Here is a 22,735-nt window from a genome sequence, read left to right as displayed (position 1 = left end):
CATCCAGCAAGGGAGGCAAGGTTTTCTCTGAGTCATCCTACATGGAGCCTACTCCAGCTCCTCTATGCAACGACTTGACTTAAGGATATGGCTAGGCACTGGGGACATCAAAGCAGGACAGCCTCTGCCCTAGAACAGGCAAAAAGCAGGACCTCCTAGTGTGCCAGGCAGGGAAAGAGACACACAGTAGAAGGAGCACAGTAGAAGGACCTCCTAGTGTGCCAGGCAGGGAAAGAGACACACAGTAGAAGGAGCACAGTAGAAGGACCAATCTAGTGTGGAAAGACAGGGACCGTCCTATGGAGCGGGGGTGTTGGAAAGGTCTGAAAGAAGGCTGCCGCCATTAAAGGAAGACTAGAATGGGACTGAGTCCACGGCAGTTACTCAGATTGTGCTTGCCCAGTGGGTAGCTGAACCTTATGGGACAGCACCCTAAAACAGAGGGGACAGAGAAGTGTCAGAGCCCTGCCAGTCTGGTGCCAACCTGACCTGAGCTCGGCCCTACCTGACCCTGGCAGAGAGAAGGTTGGTAGGTTGGTAAGTTGGTGCTCACAATGGCCCATGCCTCCTCATGCAGCACAGATGTTTCTCAGAGCCAGGGGTGGACTCTGTCCTTAGAGTGGCTGGAGAGAGCCCAGTGGCTGGAACAGCCTGGTCCCTGGCCCCCTGCCCAGTCCATTGGGGGTGGCCTTGGGAGGCACATCCACCTCCTGGCTACTGCAGCATAGCCAGGAGAACCATTTAGGAAATGCGTATCAGTAGAACTTGCAGCGGAGCCAGCCAATGCCAGGGCAGCCAGGGTGTCCACCCCTTCAGTTCCTACAGTGAAAGTAGGGGTGGGGTCTCCTGGCAGAGCTGATCCTTTGGCTGTCTGTGAACCAAAGACACTCAAAACACATAGGCTAGTGAATCCTCTCCTGAAGCATCCAAAGGGAGGGAGCAAGGTCAGGGTCCAGCAGCACCCTCCCCACTAGCAAAGCGTGATCAGGCAGCCATTAGGGAGTAGGGATGACATGTCTTGAGTTGCCCCCAAAATTCTCAGCCAGGCAGTCACATGGTGAGGACTCGCCTTGATGCCCTGTACTGGCCCTGGTCCTGTAAAGCCTGCTTAAGCCTGATTCCTCTCCCAGGAAAGCAGAGAAGCCCCAAGACCAGTGGGAGGAAGGGAAGGGCACAGGAGGTCACTGTGGCATCTGTGGCCAGGTCCATGTCTTCCATGGTCTGGGTGCTCAGAAGCTCTGCTGGGACCCTTGTAGATGCACCACTCTGCAGAGGAGGTCGGACGGAAGAGCTCAGGGTCACGTGGCCAGAGGAAGAAGGCTGTGTCAAAAAGCTGAAGATAGACTAGGCTGCCAAGCCCTCTAGGTCCTAGGAGGATGGAAGGACTGGGACAAGAGGAGTGCAGCCTGGAGGGCAGAGTCAAGGCAGGTGTGTGGAGCCAGATGTGGAGAACAGAGAGACTGCTTTCCTCGCAGGGGGCCAGAGTTGTGAGAGTCAGTGGAGCTGGCATAGGACAGGAGGAGGGAGAGAGAAGGAAGCTGGGCCTGCCCCCAGCTCCTTCTGTCTCAAGTCCAGGCCCCTGGATGCAAGGATAGAGAGTCGGGGTGGGCGGAAGTCTGGCTTAGTCCGTCAGCAAAGCAGGGAAAACCATGCAGCATCCCTGTTTTCCAAAGGTCCACATGGGGGGATCCTCTGCCTCCCAAAACCAGAAAGACAGGAATGTCCCACACCGGATTAGGCTAGGGACTGCCAGAGACCCCAGGGACACAGCAGCAGTAAAGGCCTGTTAAGGAAATGGACCATTTCATGTGGTCAAGAAGATGGGAGCTCTGTCCTGGGTGGAGACCTAGTGTTCTGGATTGATCTGGCTAAGGGACCACCCTAGGAAGTCAGTCTCCCCTTAAGCCATGCTACAGAGCTAGGCAGAATAATTATCCCTTTAATGAGAGGCTGTACTTTGCCTTCTCCGAGTCCAACCCTGGAGCACCGGTGGCTTACAGGGTCACAGCCACGCAGCTTTGTAAGACTACCCACTTTTCTGAATCGCTCAGAAAAACCTATTATTTCCTTTTTAAATTTCTTTGTTGGAAGCATGACTCGTCTTTAGGTGTCCCCACTCTTTCCTTAAAGTTCCACCCCTCCCTGACACATGGAGTTCTCTTTGAGTCCATTCTTGAATTCCCTTATTAAAGAAACCAAAAACCCCAAGAGGAGACCCCAATTTCCATAATACTCCTAGAGAAGCCCTTGTCCCCTGTTACACACTGACTGGACCTGTAAGGTAGGAGGGACCCAGACACCAAGACCTGTTGCAGTGCAGTGCACTGGAACACCTCCCCCTGCCCCCCGCCCCCTCCCTGGGAGCTATGGAGAGGAGAAAAGAGGAAGGCCACAAAGGGGGGTGCCAGAGAAGTGGCAGTGACCGGAGCAGAAGTGCCCAGGGATTCCCAGGCCACAAAAGCATAAGGCCTAGAGAAGGGACCCAGGTGTGGAGGAGACTAGAGTAGTCCAAAAGAGACCAGCGCCCTAGGGCCAGGGCCACACCCTGAGCCTGAGCACCATGTCATGTGGGTTAAGCAAGCTCCCAGCCCACTTCACAAGGCCACCATGAGAGCATACGTGGGCACTCAGCCTAAAGAAACCCATGTTTCTCCAACCAGCATCCCTTCTAAGACCCAGGGATGCTGAAGGGTAGCCGTGGCCCTGCTCCCTAGTTTGCAGGCATAGGCTGGCCACCCCAAGGAAGGCTACATGAGGTCCTACCCACAGCAGAATCCTGGCTTATTTACCCTTCCAGAAAGATCTGCACTGAACAGGCTTCAGGGGCAGTGGGCACTAGCCAAGTTGAGAGGTTCCTCAGTAAAGATAGGAAGACTCTATCTCCCAGTGTTTTCCACAGGACCCTCTGAGGGTCAGTGAGTACCCTATGAACCTATCGCTCAAGATCTCTGGAAGGTTCCTGAACTCCCATCACCCAGAAATGGAAGTTCTGAGGCTACCTTCATTATTCACCCTTCACAGAGGCCATCATCCACCCTGCCACCCATCCAACACAGTTCCCAAAACTGAGATCACTCCTCCTCCTTCTCCTCCTCCTTCTCCTCCTACTTCTCCTCCTCCTTCTCCTCCTCCTTCTCCCCCTCCTTCTCCTCCTCCTCTTCCTCCTCCTCCTCACCCTCCTCCTCCTCTCCTTCCTCTTCCTCCTCTTCCTCCCAGCCTACCTTCCCAGAATCCCAGCTATATAAACAGCTCATCCTCTTCCCTGCCCCTCCGCATCCCATATGCCAGAAGGCCCCGGGTGATTTGTCTCTGGCCTTGCGCCTCTGTTTAAATGGAGCTTTGAGGCAGCTCTTGCAGCCACAGGTGTGACATTTCAGAGCCTAGACATGTGCACACCGTTGAGAGGGGACTGAGCTAAACTTGGCCCTGAATTCGTTTCTTAGCTCAGTGTTCCAACTTCCTTTCTGTTAGTGTCACAGATACTTCGACCAAAAGCAGCTTAGGGGAAGAACGTGTTTATTTAAATGTACAGGTTACACCAGGCCTTGAGGGAAGCAGGGTAGGTTCCTGAAGCAGAAACCATGAAGGGACACTGCAAACCAGGTCCCCCATGGACCCTTGTTCAGCTAGCTTTCTTATGGAGGCCCACCTATCTAGGGATAGTGCTGCCCACATCAGGCCAGGCCCTCCTGAATCAATTCACAGTCAAGACAATTCTCCCGTAAACATACCCAAAGGCCAATCCTTCACTTGAGTCGCCTTTCCCAGGTACATCTGGGATGTGTCAAATTGACAGTCCCCTCTCCCTTCTCAATAGTACATGGGTGGCCATGGGCTTGGGTAGGAGCCAGTGATCTAGAATGAAGGCCAGACCCTCCCCTTCCCAAAGCTGAGGTTGAGAAAAGGCCACCAACACCCTAAAGTGTCCCCAGGTTATCCGACTCTGGGGCAAAGAAGGGTCTGGGGGTGGATCTCACGGCCTACAGCCAGGCAGACAGTCACACAGGCTAGCTGGCGTCTGACAGACCAGGCCCCGCACAGCAGGATGACACCCCAAGTGCCCCTCAAATCCAAACTGCCCCGTCCCTACTCTGGTAGGCACTGGGCAGCCTGGAGCCACACACTCGGGAAACAGCGCCCAGTGTGCTGGGGAAGCCAGCCAGGGGGACAGACACGCTCCCGGAGTTTGGGAGATTAAAGCCGGCCACATAAACATGACCAGGAAGTGTCTCCACTGCAGTTCTCCCGGCAGACAGCGTCCCCACAGGAATTGCCCAATGGCTCTGTTGCAATGATTTTAAATTCCGGCGCCAGCCCTGTAGATACATGGCTGTCAGATTCAGGCCTCCCAGTCCCCTGCCACCTCGGCTGCCCCAGCTGCAAGCCAGAGCGCCTTGGGCTTAGGGGACAGGATGATTGTGGAACAGGAGCTGACAGAGGGGAGATTTATACTTGGGACTAGCTCCAAGCTGGGATCTGTCATCATTCCAGAAGAGTACCAAAATACCAGAGTATCCCTGGCCAAGGGAGGCAGAGGGCCCCAAACCTGTGCCCACCTAGAAGACTGTGGGGCCTGGCTATTCTTTGATCTCAGGCTCCTGTGGGCAGTTGGACTCCTCAGTTCCTTTACATGGAGGCTGGTCCTAGGGACTTCCCCTTACATGCCAACCTAGTGTAATGACCTTCCCCTGCTCCAGGCCCAATTGGCTGTGCTGACCTCTCTCCTTGCTTTCTCCTCCCCCAGAAGGTGAAACCAGCCCCAGCCACTCCCTGCCATTGCTCCCTCTCACAGCTGAGGGTCTTCTGTGATTTTCTCCCATCACACACTTCTTGTGCCTTAGCACATCTGTGTCTTGGATCCCACCTGGAGATGGATCCTACCACCCATTTCACAGATGAGAAAACCTGGGTGAGATACAGAGACCCAGTCAGGACCACAGCCTCAGATGTGTTCCTGGTCACATCCATCCTCCTTGGTCTGGACAAGAGCCAGACTACTCCCCCGTGTCCCCCACTGTCCTTCAGGGTACCATCCCTTACCGCAGACCTGCTCTGACCTTCCCAGCCTAATCGCCCAGCTCCAGCAGTCATGGATCAGGCCCAGCCCCAGGGCCTTAAGTGTAGCCGCAGCAGCTCGGACCTCCCCAACCTCTTCAGAACAGGATAGCCTGGGAAAGCTGGGACTGTAAACATGTCAGGAACCACCGTCTACAGGGTGGCCTTCCCACACCGGTCCTCCAGCTGGTCTGCCACCCCTAAGAGCCCCTGTTGGACCATTCTCCATTGAGTGGAACCCTTGGCCCCATGCCTCAGAATAGCAACTCGAAAAACGTCAAGTTGGCCAAGCTGCCTGGCCCAGATGGGATAGTGCAGCCCAAGATGGGATAGTGCAGCCCAGTGTGGATGGCCAGGCTCCTCTCAAACCTGTGCCTTGTCTGTGAATGTCAGTGATGGTTTCAGCCATCTCCAAGGGCAGCCAACCTCAGCTAGGGAGAGGATCACAACTACCTCCAGCTCAGGGTCTCCTTGGCCCACCGCTCAGAGCCAGCCCTGCAGGACTTCACCACAAGTGCTCCACCTTCCTTTGGCCCTCAGGGATTTGTGGACCTCTTGCCATGGTGCTGGTGGGGCAATGCTGGCCTGGGCTGCACATTCACCTCACTGCCATGGGGCCTTGATTGGAAGCAGAAGCCTTTACAAGGTTCAGAGGGAAGGACTGTTCAGCCACAGTCAAACTCAAGGCTATGGCCCAATCCGTACCTCCCCATTGGCTACCAAAGCAGGTTCAAAGTTTCAATACTGGAACCCGTCGGGGTGCAATGTGAGCCTTCTCCCACGGAACCTGCTTTTCTTAATGGGTAATCACAGACACTCAGGTTTATATGTTAAAGGAGGTTTAGGAGCATTTAATAGCTCATAAAATTTTATTGTCCCAGCTAAAACCAGTGATAACTGGCCTGTGCAGTGGTTGTCCCCTCCCCCCAAACCTCACCCCATTTATTGAAGAGGGAACATTTTCTCTGCAGAGGACAGGAAAAAAGAGAGCTATACATCTTCCAGAAGAGGTGTCCTGGCCCTACCCCCCGCAGACTCTCTTTCCACTCCCAAGCAGACATGCAGCGATGCCTGTGCCACAACCGTGGACCCGGCTCCCTCCAAGCTACATCATGGCATCCACTAGAATCTAGTGGATCATTTATATAGCATCTACTGTGTATTGCATTGGAGCCACAAGGAATGAGGAGACATGCCAGGCCGGGTATTTTTAATTTAATGTTTTATTAGCATACATTAATTATAGATAATACTGAGTTTCAGCCAGATGTGATGGCACATGCCTCTAATCCCAGCACTCAGGAATCAGAGGCAGGTGAACCTCTGTAAGATGGAGGCCAGTCTGGTCAACACAGGAAGTTCTGGAACAGCCAGGGCTACATAATAAGAAGTTGTCTCAAATAATAACCACCAAAAAGAGGGGCAGTAATATAGCATTTCATTTTTTAAAAAACACACTTATGGGGCAGGAGAGATGGTTCAACAGTTAAGAACACTGTCTGCTTTCCCAGAGGACCCGGGTTCAATCCCCACATGGCAGCTCACAACTGCCTGTCTGTAACTCCTGTTCTAGGGGATCTGACTCCCTCATATAGACACGCATGCAGTCAAGTCACCAATGCACATAAAATAAAAATAAATAATTTTTAAGGGTTTGTGCTGCCTACATAGTTTTTAAATTTTTATTTTTCTGTGTATGGGCATTTTGCCTGCATATATACATGTGTACCACATGTATGCCTGGTGCCAGGGAGTCAGGAGAGGGCTGGAACTGGGGTTAAGGATAGCTGTGAATCATTGTGCATGCCGGAGGCTGAACTTGAGTCCTCTGCAAAAGCAGTCAGAACTCTTACCCACTGAGCCACCGGGCCCGGCAGCTCATACATACACATAATGTGGTTTTGTTTGTACTAAAAACAAAAACAAAACTGAGCTGTGTGTGGTGGCTCACACCCTTGATCCCAGCACTGGGGAGGCAGAGCCAAGCCAGTCTCTGTGAGTTCAGTCTTAGCCTGGGCATACACCACCACACCTGGCTTAAACTCAGTCTTCAAGGAACTGGCACACCAGGCTCGAGTTTTGTGCCCAGCAAATGGCCCTTCGAAAGACTTCTAATGGGCTGGTGAGATGGCTCAGTGGGTGGGAGCACCCAACTGCTCTTCCAAAGGTCCGGAGTTCAAATCCCAGCAACTACATGGTGGCTCACAACCATCCGTAACAAGATCTGACGCCCTCTTCTGGAGTGTCTGAAGACAGCTACAGTGTACTTACATATAATAAATAAATAAATCTTTTTTTTTTTTTTAAAAAGGAAGACTTCTAATATTTGTTTTTATTTTATGTGCATTGGTGTTTCCACTACATATATGTCTGTGTGAGGGTATCAGCTTCTCCATCAGGAGATGGAGTTACAGACAGTTGTGAGCTACTGTGTAGGTGCTGGGAATTGAACCTGGCTTTGTGCATGCCAGGAGCACTCTGCCAAGCGAGCCGTGTCCCTGCCCCAGGTGCAACTTCCTTTCACAGTGTTGAAAACGCACTAGAACGAGACAGAGGTGTTGGCCACACCACCCTGTGCACCTAACTATGCGCTACTGAATCCTATTGAACAGCATACTTGGAGACAGGTCATTTTGCGTGGCACAGAATGTACATTCGGACAAACATGATCCAGGAGACGCACCCAGCAGAGCCTGGCCCTTGTACCCTTCATGATGGCCAGGCATGATTGGATTTGAACTTGAGGCTCCAGAGTAAGTGGGTATCGCATGTATGTGTGTTGTAGGGTGCCACCTTGGTACTCCCGGCAGTGGCTGGTGGATCCTCCCTCCAAGGCTATGGGTTAAATTCAGTCAAATTGGAGCTCATTCATTTGTAGGAGGGCAAGTTCTAAACAGCTACAGTCAGCTTGAAGTTCAAGCTCTGGGGCATGCTGGCTATGGGTATCAGACAGTGACTTTTCCAGGTAATCCAACCCATGGCCTGGGGGGAGGGGAGGAACACACTTCCCTCCAGTCACTGCCCTGCCTTTCTTAGACACTCCTGGATTTCTGATTCCTCATCCCCACCTAGAGAGGAGGAACTTGGGGCATATTGCTACCTTCCCAAAGGGGAGGTCTACACAGCCAGCAGCCACCACAGAGGCAACTGCCACATGAGTTTGGTCCCCAGCTTGCTTTCTCAGTATTTCTCGTGCCCACTCCCAAGTTCCTACTGACCAGCCATGTGCTGGCCTAGACTCCTGAGCTTTTGTCTACAGGGGAAAATATTTAAAAAAAAAAAAAAAAGCCACAAATCCTTCATCTCTTGCTCCATGGGCACAGCCGTACCTGCACAGTGAGGCTGCCTGTCAGTGTCAGCCTCAGGCACCGGGGAGCAAAGCAAGAGGCAAGCCAGCTAGTCAGACAGTGGGGCACTGGCCCTGAGACAGATGGGCAAGCAGGCCTGGGGGTTCTGAGCTCAGAGGAGCTGCATCATGCTGGGCTCCTGTGTCTGCATCTCAGGCCTCCTCCAGGTCTTTGGGACCCGCAGAGGTGAGAACTCACACTTGTCTGGAGAGAAGCATGCCTCCCTGAAGTCTGAGGTTCGGACACACCATAGTGCAGATGCCCTGAAAATGTGTGGGAGCTGTCACCCCGTTGGTCATGAGCAGAGGGGGTCTGCTGGATGCCTCCTCCCATCTCCCCAGGAAAGGTTTAGGGAGGTTTCTGTTTTGTATTTTAATGGATCTGTTTCTTGGTCTTTGGCAACAGTGAGACTCCTGTGTGTAGCAAGGGGCCAGCATTCCTGGAGACATGGACAAGAGTCTGTTTGATGAAGGTCGGGTGCTGGCTAGAGGTTACTTCAGTGCAGCAGGGCCATGGGAGCCACACTCCAGCTCCTGAGAGCCAGGTCCAAGCCACAGCTCAAAATGTAAAACAGGAATTGGTTTCATGTCATTTCAGAAGTCAATGAGCAGACTTTTTTTTTTAAAGATTTATTTATTTTATATACATGAGTACACTGTTGTTGTCTTCAGACACACCAGAAGAGGGCATTGATCCCATTACAGATGGTTGTGAGCCACTGTGTGGTTGCTGGAAATTGAACTCAGAACCTCTGGAAGAGCAGTCAGTGCTCTTAACCATTGAGCCATCCCTCCAGGCCAGGCCAACGCCTTTAAACTATTCTCTATTCAGAGAGCTAGCTATCTGAGAAGATAGCGAGATGGCTGAGCAAGTAAAAGAATCTGGGCCCAAGCTTGACCACCTGAGTTCAGTGCATGGAACTCACACAGCAGGAGAGAACCGACTTCCACTAGTTGACTTCTTTTGTTTGTTTGTTTGTTTGTTTGTTTGTTCAAGACAGGGTTTCTCTGTATAGCCCTGGCTGTCCTGGAGCTCACTTTGTAGACCAGGCTGGCCTTGAACTCAGAAATCCGCCTGCCTCTGCCTCCCGAGTGCTGGGATTAAAGGTGTGCGCCACCACGCCCAGCCACAAGTTGACTTCTGATCTCTACACAGACACACAGCAACAGATACAGCCCCACACAATCAATTAATCAAGAAAAAGGTTTTTTGTTTTTGTTTTTGTTTTTAAATCTGTCTTCCATCTTCTCTTCAGTCAGCAGGCAAAGGGGATATGGGGCCAGTCTGTCACTCCAGTGCTCAACCTAGACCCGCGGTCAGTCACACTTCTAAGGCCCTCCCTCTGATGGCTTTACCTCTCGTCCCCTGCAGTCCTCCCTTATCTTGTGGCTGTCTAGGTTCAGGGACAGGTACTCAGAACAGGTATTCTGTTGTTATTATTGCCTGCTTGGTTGGTTGTTGTTTGTTTTGCCTTACTGTTTAATTTAAGGCAGGGTCAGTCTCACTATGTAGCTCAGGCTAGCCTTCAACTCATGCATGTAGACCTGGCTGGCTTCAAACTTGCAGAGCTGGCTCGCCTCTGCCTTCCCAGTGCTGGAATTAAGGGCCTGTGCTGACTCCTCCAGGGTATGTGGACTGGAAGTATTAACTCAGAATGAACTAACCATTACCCACGTGTATATACTAAACTGAGAATCAACTCCTTCATCCAAAACAGGACTTAGGTGTGCTTTTAGGATGCAGAATATGAAAATGAGCCTCTCCATCCCTCTGCCCTGGGCTAGGTGGGGCTGCCCTTGTGGAAACTCAAGAGACTGCAGTAGTTTGTCCCCATCTACATGGAGCAAAGGTCCCTTGCCACCCTCCTCAGCACCACCAACTGCCCGCAGCAGGATCCCCGGACCTCTTTCCTCAAAGTCCTTAGTAGCATTTAAGTGCTGAATTCTTTGATTTTGTTTTTTCTGTCTCTTTTTGTCTCTTCCCACCAGAGCTCTGTTCCAGGCCCCAACTTCTTGCTGCCTGCTGGGTCCCTGTGCCACAAGCATCTGTGGATGGTGACCAGATGTTGCATTGTAAACACACTTAGGCTCAGGCCTGAGTGAGTCTCAGTCCTGCTCTTCGGTTGCCCGTACCCCGCAGGCTAACCCAAGTCTCCCACATCCCCTTCAGCCCTCACTACTCACCCACTAGAAAGCGAGGCCTAGGATGCCCCTGGACCCTCTTGGGATGGGTTCCCATGTTGCACAAGAGCCTTGTAGGCTCCAAAATAATCCAATTTCAGAAGAGGAGAAGGAGGAAGAGGAGGGAGGAGGGAGAGAGGAGGTGACCCTGCAGAGGAAGCTTTCCTCAAGACAGCCATTTCGTACTTATTTCTCCATTTTATGTCCTAAAAGATCCCCAAAACAAAGAGGTCTATTATTTTCTGCCTTGTAGGTATTACAGTTATAGTGTGCTGTAGCTAGATGACACAGGTATGGAATGCATCAGACGTTGAAGAGCTCTGCTAGGCAGGCTCCTTCTCCTAGCAGCTGGGCTTTGGCCATGCTTCTGCCATGCTGTTCTGACCACGGGGCCACCAGCATGGCTGCCCCTATCTCTTAGCCCCAACAGGTTGGCAGGCTCTTGCACTTGCCCAACCCTCTTCCATCATGCTTAGGCACCACGCGACTTTTCATTTCCAAGTCTGGTTACCACAGATGCAGAGTGAAAAATGATCCAATAACCCAGTAAATCCAAGCATCTCAGAGCGAAACACAATAACCTCAGCTGAGGCAGACAGTTTTATCCAGACAGATTAGGCCTGCGTTGGTGGCCCTGGGTGACTAGGAAAGGACACTGGAAAGGTCACCCTGTTGGGGAGAGAGAGAGGGTCAGTCACTAAATGAGCCATGTTAGGGTTGAAGTAAGTGCTGGGGACTGGGCTGCAGCCACCACTCCAATCCTGGCAAGGGCTGAGATGGGCCGTGAAGCTGTTCTGCCACTTGGACCAGGATCTTGGGGGTCTGTGAAGCTGTGGAGCCATGAGGTCTGGCACAGGGTATAGATGATAGATAGAGAGATAGATAGATAGATAGATAGATAGATAGATAGATAGATAGATAGATAGATAGATAGATAGATGATAGAAAGATAGATGATAGATAGATAGATAGATGATAGATACATAGAGATAGATAGATAGATAGATAGATAGATAGATAGATAGATAGATAGATAGATAGATAGATAGATACTTAGATACTTACAGGTCGTAGTCATGTTGAACAATCTAGTTCAACAATAGAACTATTGTTCTGTCTACCATAGAAAGTCCAAGAGTCCAGCAGTTGTTCAGTTCATGAGGCTGCGTGTCTCACTTGGTCTCAGCATACACCTGAATCCTGAAGTAGGCTCTAATACCAGTGAAGGAATGGCTTTACCAGCCAGAGCAAGTAGGCAAAGAGCAGAAGCTTCCCTCCTCCGTGTCCTTCTGTAGGCTGCGGCAGATTAAAGGTGAATCTTCCTATCTCGAAAGATCTGAATTAAAAGTGGGTCTTCCCACTTCAGATGATTTAATCAAAAAAAATTCCTCGCAGGTGTATTCAGCCTCTTGGGATTTAGCTAATTCCAAATGTAGTCAAGTTGACAACCAAGAACAGCCATCACACGGGGATTTCGGAGAGGAACTGCCCAGCCCGCAGAGCCTGTGTAGGCATCTAGCTTACATTCATTTTAACTTAACTTTGCTCTTTAAAGGGATCATATTCAATTAACTCAAATATCATCTCTTGATTGTACACCGTTTTGCATCTGGGACATCTTGGCTGGCTGAGCCAAGGGCCTTCCACAGATATGCCCCCAGCCCAGCCCATTCCCCCATCTTCCACGCACATGGCTAGCCATAAACTTTACAGTATGGACTGCCAGGTCTCAAGCAGGTGGTCTCCCTTTAGGCTCTGTGTATCCTCTAGAGTGTGAGTTATTACTTATCAGCAAGAATTACCAGATGGTTCTACCCTATGTGGCTTCACTCCAGGAGGACATTTGGGGAATCGGAAAAGGCAGTTCTGCATGTGTTTCCTGATGACTGACAGCCCCGTAGACAGTGGCACCCAGTTCCACCCAAGTTTCAGGTGATGGGTGAGATACTCTGGCTATCTAAGCTAGAATTCACCAAACAACCCTGGGCTTCTTTTTTTTAATATTTATTTTTTGTCTTTTAACTGTGTGTGTTGCTTGTGCGTGCGTGTGCGTGAGCGTGTGTGTATGTGTGTGTTGTATGTGCACATGAGTGCACTACCCTTGGAAATCACAAGAGGGAGTATGACCTCATGGGGCAGAAATTATAGGCAGTTATGAACCACCTACCACCCAGCCAGGATCTTGGGACAGAATTCAGGGTCTCTACAAGAGCAGCAAGTGCCTTTAAGCACTGAGCCATCTTTCTAGCACTACAACATATCCTGCAAGCTTCAGACTCATCCACTAGGAAATTGCAGGGAATCAATGGCCTGGACACACGCAGAAGGTCCTGGGCTCCTGCAGGAGGCAGGTCAGGCATTTGCACGCTGAGACCCATATGAGTTTATCACCAGAGGACCCCCCCCCTTTAATTCCTCCTTCCTGTTACAGTCAAGATGCTGTACTGATCTCCTCCAGAGTCTTGTGAGCTTCAAGGGTGGTCTATGGTTTCCATCCAAGACACTGAGGGAGGGCTCAGCCTGCAGGTGAGACCCTCAGCTCAACCAGAAAGCCCCCCAAATCATCACAAGGTCACAATATTCCAGGACCAGGCTATAGCCAGAATGTGTCTATACCTGACCCAGCCGACCTGCGTGAGCTGGGTCACGTGTCATGGTCAAAAGCCTCTGACAGGACATGACCAAGCCTGACTGGGCTGGTTATAGAGATGAGGTCTTGGTTTCCTCGTCAGGACAGCAAGGACATTCTCTTGGAGAGTCCAGGGCTCAATCCTCTGTGAGGAAAATATTGCAATGAAAGGCAGCCATCTAACTTAAGTGATAGGATGGCACCTTGAAGACTTTGTCTATTTTAGAGTCACAGCAAGGCAAGGGATCCATGAAAAGATGGAGAGCTTCTCAAACAAACAAACCAAAGCAGTCCACTTCACACGAGACACAGAGGGCTTCCAGTGGCACGAGAACGGGGATGTGGGTGACATACCTGCCTCCCTTCCCTAAGGATTCCGGCACAGCTGTGGTAGGACCCGGGACCCTGCCTCTGGGGATCCTGGTCTTCATCAGCCTTCTCCTTTGAATTTCATGAGAAAGAAAGCTGGAGCGGGAGAGATGGCCCAGCAGTTAAGAGCACTGGCTGTTCTTAACCAAAAGACTCAGGTTCAATTCCCAGCACCTACATGGGCGCTCACAATTCTTTTTAACTCCAGTTCCAGGGGATCTGATGCCCTCACACAGACATACATGCAGGCAGAATACCAATGTACATAAATGCCGATTGACTCTGCAGTTCCAATTCCAGTCTAAACTCTGTGTCCCCCACCACCATCCCCCGTGGGTTTAATCCTGGTGTTGGTTTACTTACAGTATGGTGGAAATCACGGGGAGACATGGGGGAGGGCAGTGCATGCCCAACAGAGTCCTGCCTTCCAGCTAGAGTAGAAAGCCAACCTTCACGGGCTGTTTTCCCAAGCCAGAGAAAACTGGAAGTGGCCCAGGTTAGTTAGTAAGGACCCCATGCTGCACACTGGCAGCCAAACCTTTGGAATGGGTCTGTACCCCCAAGGACCCTGACCTGGGCTTCAGGACCAATGCAGGCCTAGCAAAGGGCAAAGAGACAGAAGGACAGCTGACCTGAGGTCCCGTTCTGGCTTATGGCAGTATCTCAGCCAGTGATCACCTGATTGTAATCTGTGCCCATTGCCCAAGTAAGCAGTCCTGTGGTATTGTCCCAGGCAGAAGTTGTCCCTTTCCATGTACAGTTGAGAGTCTGTAAACATACACTCCAGATAAGCACACTCACTGGGTCCACCCCTACCACCTCTGATGCCAGAACCTCACCCCATAAGCACTGTCTACCTAAGCTCTATTTCAGAGCTGTAGTCCTCAGTATGACCACAGCCATTTCCAATTCAGCGCCAGGAAGCTAAGGGACTACCTTCCCCTCTGTTGCTTGCTGGGGACTCTCCAGGGACAGGCTGTCTCTTCCTCCCCCTGTAGAGACATTTGCATTCTCACTATTTTTGTTGAGATAGATCTTAATAAAAAGTTTCCCAGCCCAGAGCCAGCATCATGGCTTCCACATCCCTTGCAAATGGGCCAAGTGTGACATGCGGACCATCACAAAACCTTCTAAGGGGTGAGGATCAGAAATCCAGGATTGCCAGCTCATTCTTTACCCTGGGCCATCTCACCCAGCTCCTGCCCTTGGCAGACGGGAGGGAAGGTCAGCACAGGGCTCAGCATCAGCCAATGTCCCAGGACCACAGGCCTTTCATAAACCGAAATGATGGGTGACAGAGGTCTGGAGCCTTAAGAATCCCTGAGGGTAGCTATTACCCCCAGCCCCCAGCTAGCGTAGCTCCTCACCCACCCATCCCATGCAGAACAGCTAGAGCCTAGCATCCTAGCCCTTCCAGCCAGCCAGAGTGATGGGCAATGGCTGGTGCTCCTGGCCAGCTGAACTAAGCCTGAACTCTTACAGGGCAAGGGTGAAGCGCAAGGAGACATCCCGCCAGCCATTTCTCAGCTGGTGCCTCCCTTTTGTTCCCAAGGGAGAGGATGTGTGGACTCAGAAGGTGGCCGAGTAGGGGAACAGCCAGCTTGCTGCCACAGCATCTCCACTGCCCGCCGGCAAGGAGATCACTCAGGCCCTGATACGATCACCTCAGGACAGGCGGAAATTGGAGTGTCCCGGGTGCTTGATCGAGGCAGCTAGCGAGCTGAGGCCGCAGGGACATTAGAGGCTGGTGTAATGGCCTCATTCTGCTCCCCTTGCAGCTCTGTGACCTTGGGTAACTCTGAGACTGTGTGCTGCTGTAATGAAAAATCAGGAGTCAGGGAAATGGCCCTGGTGGAAGAGGGTAGGGCTGGCTGCTGAGGGTGCAGGAAGCCCTGCATCCCCTCTCTGTCAACACTGGCTGCAGACGATTTGCCCCACCACAAGCCTCTTGCAGCAGGGCCTGGCAACCTCTGAAGAGACACTCCCCGCTCCAAACTGTAATGAGAGGAGCTGGAAGACCTCATAGAGGGCATCAGAGGAAAGGAGACCTGGAGGAGAGAAGGCTCGCGGGAAGAACATGAGGATACCCTGCCCGGAGCTGTGTTGAGCACGGAGTGGGTGGCTGCATCCCTGGATAACAGGGGACCCCTTCATGAGCCTCGGTTTCCCATCCTTGGCCTCCTCCAGCAGGAACAGAGGACATCAACAGAACACATACTTTATGGTGTTCCTCCTCGGAGTGGGCTGTTATTTGGCCCATTTGCAGAGGTCCAAGGCTATACAGAAGGCCTCTTCCTGGCCCTGGCCAGCCCTTTCTTAAGGCTCTTTCTACAAGCAGCCTTGAATGCCACCTCCCAAGCCTCCAAGTTCACAAGCACCCTGTCAAGATTTTGCCCAGTCGTGTGTGATGGTACATACCTGTGACTGTCACCTGACAAGGGCTGGAGTAGTTAGGGGTGGGGACAGGAGGTTCTAGAGTTCAAATCCTGGGCTGTCTTGTGAAGAAAAAGAAAGAAAAAATGAAGGAAGGAAGGAAGGGAGGGAGGGAGGGAGGGAGGGAGGGAGACAAGTGATCTTATGCTTCTGCACATGTTCCTCTGTCCAACCAAGCGAAGACTCTCCTGAACTTGAACTTTCCCTTTTCTTTCCTCTTCCCCTTTTCACCTACTAACCGATCACATCAGACATGAGGTCAAGCTCCCGCCATCCTACCTGTCCCTCTCTGCCCCACCACAAACTGCCAGGCACGAGTCAAATGCCAAATGCATACCACCAGACAGGCCTGGGGCAAGGCTTCCTCATGCCTCACCACCACCACCCCCCAGAGTGTGACAGCATCAATGGTAACATGAAACCTTGGGATGGGGAGGATGAGCTTTGGGGTCTTCTGCAGACCTACCTCCACACAGTATCACCCAGCTTCCCTGGGTGAGGCCCCTCCCTGGAGATCCCCCACCCCAGTAGAGATGTCCTCCCGAGTAGCCGGTGCTCCCTTCCTCCAAGAAATCACCTCTAATGGCTGGCCACTGCTTTGTCCTTGGCTTCCTCCCCCTTGCCTCTCTTGGAGCTCGAGAAGAGGGTCGTCTTCACCACATGCTGGGACTGTCATCATGCCCACCTTTCATATCAGATCACATAGGCACAGAGAAGTGTATAACTTTCCTAAAGGCACACAGCCACCCAGTAAACAGAGCTCAAATGCAAACTAGAATCCAGATGTTACAGAACCCAGATCACACACCCTAGGTTTCCTAGGACTCCCTTTGGAGAGCTGTGAAAAGTCCCCCTCCTTCCTCTGGGGATACTGAGACGGGGAGGGGGAGGGGGTGTCTCAGGACCTCCCTGGCTGCACTACTCTTTACATCTCCCATCCATGCAAAGACCTCAAACAGCTTGATATGGTTCCCGCTTGCCTATGGAGGCTAGGCTAGTTCAACCTCCATCTCCAGGAAGACAGCCTGAGCCACAGTCTTTATTTCCCTCTAGTCTCTCACTACAGCACATGGCACTCGCTGCAGACTGATTGCAATTTAGAATGCCCTTCTAGATCCCTTCTGGAGCCACAGCAAGACCACCCTCCGACCCACATCGGAGAAGCAACCTGGTGCACACGGTTTAATGGGGCCTGGAGGAGAGGAACTGGAGAGAAGGCACCAGCGTGAGCCACTGGCTCTGCTCTCCGCACGCACTCCGGCCAGTCTGCCACACAGTTCCTATTTACAGATTAGAAGAGCAGGACTCTTCTAGTTACCATTACTTTTGCTAGGTCACTTTTTTTTTTTCCTGAGACAGGGTTTCTCTGAGTAGCCCTGGCTGTCCTGGAACTCACTCTGTAGACCAGGCTGGCTTCGAACTCAGAAATCCACCTGCCTCTGCCTCCCAAGTGCTGGGATTAAAGGTGGCTGCCACCACGGCCCCAGGTAAAGTCACTTTTGAGTACAGGCAATACAGAATGTAAATACAGGTCTTGATTACCCTACCTTGGCTTCAGTATATAGAGAGCGGGTGCTTAGCAAACAGCCCAAAGGCTTTAGATTGTCCCTACTGCCCAGAGACCATGCCCTCTACCAACCTATCCTCATAGGGACCTCCCACTCACTACTACAGATTGGGTTCTTTAATAGGCCCACACTAGTGAGTATCTCGGGCATAGTTGATAAAATGGGTCTTGGATGTTGGCATTTCTCTCCACTAAGTCTCCACTAAGTGAATCGGCTCTGAATGTTGGCATCATTGGGCTGTGGTGGGTCCCAAATGAATCAGCCTGCATGCTTCTTGCCATTGGGAACCCACAACCACCTCAGAGGCAACTAACACCTTTACAGGAGGAGGTGTCACACCCTCCCTGGGGAGACCTGAAGCACATCAGGGCTGAGGTCTCCAGGAGACAAAGGAAGCTTTTGTGTTGGTTAGGGCAGCAGTCCCTAGGCACTAGCTACCCCTATCCCTAACCCAACCTACCAAGCAGCTCGTGGGTAGGAAGCCAAAGAGGACTGAGCAAGGCAGAATGGGCCTGAGGCAGCAGTTCTTCCCCTGGGAACAGATCCTTTCCAGTCCAGGCCCAGAGAACAGGGACAGGAACCTTGTCTCTGGTCCACTTCCTGCTTTCTGTGTGCCCGGGTGAGGAGTGGACCCAAAGGCCGACTCTGTTAATGGCCAGCTCTCAAGTCATGCCATCTATCCGAGCCCTAGCATCTCGTCTCTGCAATACCTGCCTGAAGTGGAAACTTAAGGGTTTCTTTTAGAAAGTCAGTTAGTTGTGCCATATGGTGTTTTGTTGGGACAGATACACGAAGGAGTGTTTTTCTGAATTGGACATAGATGAGAAGATGTTGAGCTAAGGCAGACATGTAAAGGAACTGAAGGGGACACAGGTGAAAGGATATTTTGTTAAAGCAAATACGTGAAAGGACAAATAATGTTAAGAAGGACCCAACAGACAGTAGACAACACTAGATGGTATTGGTACACCTTGTCATTTTTTAATGGTCATAGTTTGTTACGACTTCATAGAAAGAAATGTACCAAAAAAATTCTGGTGGTGTTCTGGTGGCTTCTTGCAGACTCAGGCTGATTGGCAGAGTGATGTCAGCTGAGACAGACTCTCGTGGTGTTTTGCTGAGGCAAGACCTGTGGAAGGACATGTGATGTTTGGAGGGAGTATAAATAGGACTCAACAGACAGTAACAGTGATGGGGCTTGCATAGCTAACTTTGCAACTTTTTTGTTTTGGTTTGGTTTGCTTTGGATTTTCAAGACAGGGTTTCTCTGTATAGCCCTGGCTGTTCTGGAACTCACTTTGTAGACCAGGCTGGTCTCGAACTCAGAAATCCGCCTGCCTCTGCCTCCCAACTGCTGGGATTAAAGGCATGTGCCACCACTGCTAGGCTACTTTGCAACTTTTTGTTGGTCTCAAGTCTTTGCTGCTCATCACTTTGTTGAGAGAGGCACGGGAGAGAACTTCTCCTGGTGTCCCTGCTGGTTCTGGTCACTCCTGCTGACTCAAGCTGATTTGGCTGAGGCCTGGCTGTTTCTGATGATTCATGTTTGCTATCCTGACACTACTGAACTGAACTGCTGGTATATATATATCCTGACAACGCAGATTGGATTTGCTCCAAAGAACAATTTCTAAACAGGTCCAATTCCCCCATAGCTAATGACCTTTTCTTTTCTTTCTGGTGGGTGGTGGGCTAGAAGGGAGGTTAAAGCATTTAAGAACCATTATTAAAAATAGGTTTTGAAAAAAATCAAAGCCTATACCTGCCTGTGCCAAAGGACATGCCATGACTTTTGGAGGAGAGACAGGCAGAGCAATAGGCTCAGAGGCAGCCAGCAAACCCCGAAGTGGAACTGTTGCTGGCCAACATGTGCCAGCAACTATGCACACTTAGGGCCTCAACCTTCACCAGCTATCTGCTTCTTCTCCCCAAGTCCCAGCTTAACACCTCTGGGCACTGAACATGGAGCACTCTTCCTCAATATGTGTGTGTAGAGGGTTCTGTGTATGGTATATGTATGTAGTGCATTCATGTGAGTGCATGTGCACACATGTAGAGACCAAAGCAGGACACCAGATCTCTTAGGTAAGGTTTCCATTCCTGTGAAGAGATACCATGACCAAGGCAACTCCTATAAAGAACAACAATTAATTGGGGCTGGCTTACAGGTTCAGAGGATGAGTCCATTATCATCAAAGCAGGAAGCATGGTAATGTCCAGGCAGGCATGGTGCTGAAGAAGGAGCTGAGAGTTCTACATCTTTATCCAACTGCAGCCAAGAGATACAGTCTTGTGGCTAGCTAAAAGAGTCTCAAAGCCCACCCCCAAAGTGACACACTTCCTCCAACAAGGCCACAGCTGCTAGTAGTGCCACTCCCTGGGCCAAGCATATTCAAACCACCACACCAGGTGTCATCCTCTGTTGCTTGCTGCCTTATTGCCTTGAGTCGGGGTCTCTCATTGAACTGGAAGTTCACCTCCTCTGTTAGGCTGATTGGCTACCAGGCTCTCAGGATCTTCTATCTCCTCCTCTTCCTCCTCAGTACCTGGGTTATAAGCATGCACAACCATGTCCAGCCTTTTTTTTTTTTTTTTTTGGTTTTTCGAGACAGGGTTTCTCTGTATCGCTGGCTGTCCTGGAACTCACTTTGTAGACCAGGCTGACCTCGAACTCAGAAATCCACCTGCCTCTGCCTCCCGAGTGCTGGGATTAAAGGCGTGCGCCACCACGCCCGGCTATGTCCAGCCTTTTATGTGGCTGCCAGGGACTCAGATGCAGATCCTTAGGCCTACAGAGCAAGCACCTTTTTCCACTGAGCCGTTTGGTTTGTTTGATTATTTTGGGTTTTGGGGGTTGTCTTGTTTTGTTTGACAGAATTTCCTGTAGCCCAGACTAGCCTCAAACTCAATATGTATTCAAAGCTGACTTGAATCCCTCCCACCTCCATCTCTCAGGAGCTGGTATGTGCTACCATGCCTGGTTAGCATTCTAGAACTTTCCAGCTTTCTTTCTGTCTTCCAACCTGAGTTTCAATGTCTCCCTTGGCCCTGGGGGCCTGCTAAGAACCACGTCCAGCAGGCTGTTATCATTCAACCATCAGGGACTCAAAGGCCTTGCTCGAGGTCAGTCCCAAGCAGCCCCCAGCACAGCACGCTGTAAGCAGCCTCCATGGGCTGTGGCCTCGCTGGCCACACATTGGCTATGTGGTTGGGTTGGCTTGTGCCAGAAAGGAGGAGAGTCCAGATCACAGGATAGACCTGGAACCCTCCAAGAAATAGCACAGCTTGGCTCAGACACAGTGGGCTGGGCAGGGACCCCGAGCCTGTATGTCAGAGGGTCTGGACCGAGCAGCACTGGCAGTGGCTGCAGATCTGGGAGCTGAGGCCGGGAGGATCTTTGCCCTGCTTACAGACAGCGTGTGCCAAGTTCTCCCTGCCAGAGTATTTCCCAAGCAGGTCTGAGAGCAGATTGGCACCATCCAGGCTTCACGCAAGGGAAGTGGAGGGTCAGCTTTCTCAGGCTTTGCTCTTAACCCCTACAGAGCATTTCAGCCCCAGGAATGGAAATGGAAAGACTAGTGAATAACATTATGAAGAAACTGGGACTCAGTTTCCAAATCCATCGGGTATTCTAAATCTGGCAAAAAAAAAAAAAAAAAAAAGGAGAGCCAGCAGATTGTCACCACACACAGCCCTGGGAAATCTGAAGCCAGGCATGCCTACCCTCAGGTCCTTGTCCAGTATGGGATCTAGTATCTCCAGAGTCCCTGCTAGGGTCTCATGAGCCCCCGTCCCCTGGCTGAGAGCAGCTGGCGACGAGGCCTTTAGTTGAGTTCCCACTGTTGTCATTTTGGGTGCATGAATGTCATGTCTGGTGAGATCCTGGCAGCAGTAATAGCAGCTGACTATGGGCCTATATGTATATAGAGTATGCAGATCATGTGTAAGTGTGTATGTGCGTGTGCATGTGCATACTGTGTACAGGTGTGCTCCATGCTCTCTGGCCTGCCGAGAACAGTCCTAGGACTGTTGGGAACTTGGACTCACTAAGGCAGTGGGGACAGACCACAAGTCTTCTTCCTTGGAGTCTGTGGTGGCCATCATCTGAGGCTCACTACAGTGTACACACACACATACTCACACATACATGCACTCACACCCGTACACAGTATACACCCACACGCACACACACATGTACACATACACACACTGCAGGCCAGGGTATCCCCGCCCCTTGAGTCTTGTACCCACCTTGTTCTTACTATGTAAAGCACTTTATCCCATCAGGCTGTTGGTAAAAATTTGAAGATATAACCCTAATCTGAGTGCACAGCTGCTGGGCATTCCCATCTGTTCAAGAAGGTAAAGCAAGAGGCTTGCTTGAGCCCAGGAGTTGGATACCAACCTAGACAGAGATCCCAAGGAGGAGGGGAGGGAGGGAGGGAGAAGGGGGAGAGAGGGAGAACATAAGCATTTACATGGAGCACCTGCCTGCAGAAGCTGGAGCCTGATCTACATTCCCAGAACTGCAGAAACAAATAGATCTAAGTGTGACCCTTATATGAACCTTTTAACAAAGATCCTCAGCTCTGTGCAAGGCCAGCACATCATTCAGAGGGGGACAGAGCTTCCATCATCTGTACCCCAAGACCATATCCTCCTCAAAACTCACCCCCTTACAGGCCACTCTCTGAGGGACTCCCCCACCCCAAGCCTACAGCCTTGAACCAGCCTCAGTCCATTTCTTTAAAAATCCAGGTATCTTATGTGATTATGTTTTCATTTTAATCCCAGGTGTGGGGTGTGAGGCTGCTTCAGATTGTTCACAGCCGCTGACTGTGATTTGTCTTGTGCTCTAGGAGGGGTGTGATTTTTGCCAGTTGCAGATTGTTATGTTTGGAATTCTGGGGACTCCTGAGAGGTTATAAATGTGAGAGCCCCAGAAAGATCTGCTGTGGCTGCTGCTGGTTCCTGCTGTTGCACTTGCTGCTTTTGCTGTTGCTGGATTGCTGCTTGCTGAATTGCTGCATTGCTGCTTGCTGGATTGCTGGATTGCTGGATTGCTGCTTGCTGGATTGCTGGATTGCTGCTTGCTGGATTGCTGGATTGCTGAATTGCTGCATTGCTGCTTGCTGGATTGCTGGATGGCTGGAT

Source organism: Mus pahari, chromosome 3, assembly GCF_900095145.1.
Source record: "Mus pahari chromosome 3, PAHARI_EIJ_v1.1, whole genome shotgun sequence".
Lineage (NCBI taxonomy): Eukaryota > Metazoa > Chordata > Mammalia > Rodentia > Muridae > Mus > Mus pahari.
The sequence above is the reverse complement of the archived record's forward strand: the minus strand, read 5'-3'. Positions refer to the sequence as shown.